The sequence below is a fragment of the Talpa occidentalis genome, unplaced genomic scaffold (assembly GCF_014898055.3).
Source record: "Talpa occidentalis isolate TD23 unplaced genomic scaffold, MPIMG_talOcc4v2.1 talOcc4.17, whole genome shotgun sequence".
In the NCBI taxonomy this organism is placed as follows: domain Eukaryota; kingdom Metazoa; phylum Chordata; class Mammalia; order Eulipotyphla; family Talpidae; genus Talpa; species Talpa occidentalis.
Window position 1 is genome coordinate 34,148,977 of NW_023601754.1, and position 2,206 is coordinate 34,151,182.

The following is a 2,206-nucleotide window of genomic DNA, read 5'->3' on the forward strand; positions in this document are numbered from 1 at the left end:
TTTAAATGTTCTTCACAGAAGCAATCAGATCCAGAATTCATATCTTTAGAAAAGCAGCCTTCCTCTTTTCTCAAAGCAAACCAGGCGCATAAGAAACATTCTTGCGATAGCCAGTCCACTAAGCCACATAAAACTGGGCCATTATTACTTGTGTCCTTGTAGGTATTTTAGCCTCTAAATGGTGATACTATCATTTTAATTAAAGTTGAGGTTTCTTCAGCATTCAATTCAAAAAGGCTGCAAGGAGCCTTCTACAATAGAAACTAAATCCTTAGTCCACAGTAAAACAAAGTATGTGTGAAGGTAGACAGTTGGGAAAGTTTCAGAATTGGACAGTGTTATACTTGCATAAAGAGATAATCTCAGAACTCTGAAAGTTATATTTATAAAATTCCCCCAATAAAGCATAAGCTGAGATACACTTGATCTTAGCCAAAAGGCCGAGAAGCGATATAAGCTGAGATACAAATAAATAAATAAATACACAAAGCTAAAAAATGGTGGTTGTGTAGGGGGTGAATACATCTTGCAGAAAATCTTAGCTTCTTATTTTTTTTTTAATCTGAGTGATATATGTCATTAAATTCATATGCCCATTTTACACAGTTATGGAAATACTGATATTCTCAATCTAGACAAAATTGAACATAGTTACTATAGATCTGGGTTTTGCAGCATTTGGTACCATTCACATTTGAAATTAGAAAAAATTAGTTGTCAAAGGTTACCTTGTGCATCATAGCATATTTAGCAACCTCTCTGACCTGAAGCCAGCGGATGTTAGTAGCATTCTCTTCCTAGTTGTAACAAACAAAAATGTCATCAGAGTTTGACAAATACCCATTGGAAGGGCAACGTCAATATCATCCCTAGTTGAAATCACTGACACAGAAAAAGTGCCTAGTACAGTGCCTGGTGCATACTTTTTGCTCTCCAAAAACAGGTTTATAAAGATAACAAAAGCCAAAACTTTTCACATTTCCATCCAAATACAGTCAGGATTATTTTTTTCTCAGCAAATTTTTAAAATCTGTGACCCATAGATTTTATTTATTTTTATTTTAACTGAGGTAATATTGGTTCCCATTGCATATGATTTAAAGGAATAGGCTCATACGTGTTCAGATGTATGTTACCATGCCACCCTACTGTGGTCTACTTTCCACCTAGGGCTCTGCACCTGTATGTGCATGTCCTCTCTATGCACCTGTGTGTGTGTGACGATTTGGAGAAGGCACTCTAGCATGGCTGCCTTGAGACAATGGCCCATATCATGAAGTGACTGGGGTTGCCTAGGTAAGCATTGACTGATTGTGTGGTCAGGGTCAGAGACCATCTGGGAGTAGTTTGGAAATTATACCAAACACCTGCATAGGAAGTTCTCCCTGTGTACATGGCCAACATGTCCCTTCCTGTTCCCCATAAAGTTGATTACCCTTTGTCTCCCCTGGACCCTGCTTCTCCTGCCATTGTCCCATAATCAATTATGCTTTTTTACTATTAGTAAATAAAGAGCAAAAGTTCTGTTCACTCAGTAGCAGAATCAAGCCTGCTCTATGATTTGTCTCTCAAGACTGCCCCCAGGGACGTGCGGCATGTCCTTGACCACCAGACCCCACCACCAAAGCATCCATCGTCCTCCACTATAAACTCTCTTGCCCCACTTTATTCCCCAGGAGAGTGTTGGTTTCAAAGCCTTAAAAATACTATATTGAGGACTAATTGACAAAAAAATTGTAATTATTTAAAATACATAAAGTGATGATTTGATCTACATATTGTAGAATGATTACAAAGACCCAGATAATTAACAGTTCCATGACTTATCTAAATCCTTTTTTGAGTGTGGTAAAAAGGCTTAAGAACCACTCTCAACAACTGTCAATGTATAATACCATAATATTAACTTAGTTACCATTAGATCCTCATGAGTATTTCTCCTTATAACTAAAAATTTATGCCCTTTGGCTTACCATCATGCCATGTCTCCTTTCCTGCAGCCACTGGAAGACTCTACCCTAGTCCCTGTCTCTATGAAACTGAAGATTTATGCTGCATGTCAATACTTTGGTAGACTATTTTGTGTACATTTCTCTTACAGAGTTGCCATTCTTTGGCACTGTACCACCCTAGCAGGTGGGACCCATATTTGTGCCTTAAGGGCCTCTATGCTTTACAGGATCTTTCTGGATATTTTCTAAATCTT

At 37.9% G+C, this 2,206-nt stretch overlaps 1 pseudogene; it reads right to left on the reverse strand.

Annotated features, from left to right (window-relative positions):
* Positions 1–316: 316 nt before the first annotated feature.
* LOC119250575 (U2 spliceosomal RNA) lies at positions 317–452 on the reverse strand (annotated as a pseudogene).
* Positions 453–2,206: the final 1,754 nt, after the last annotated feature.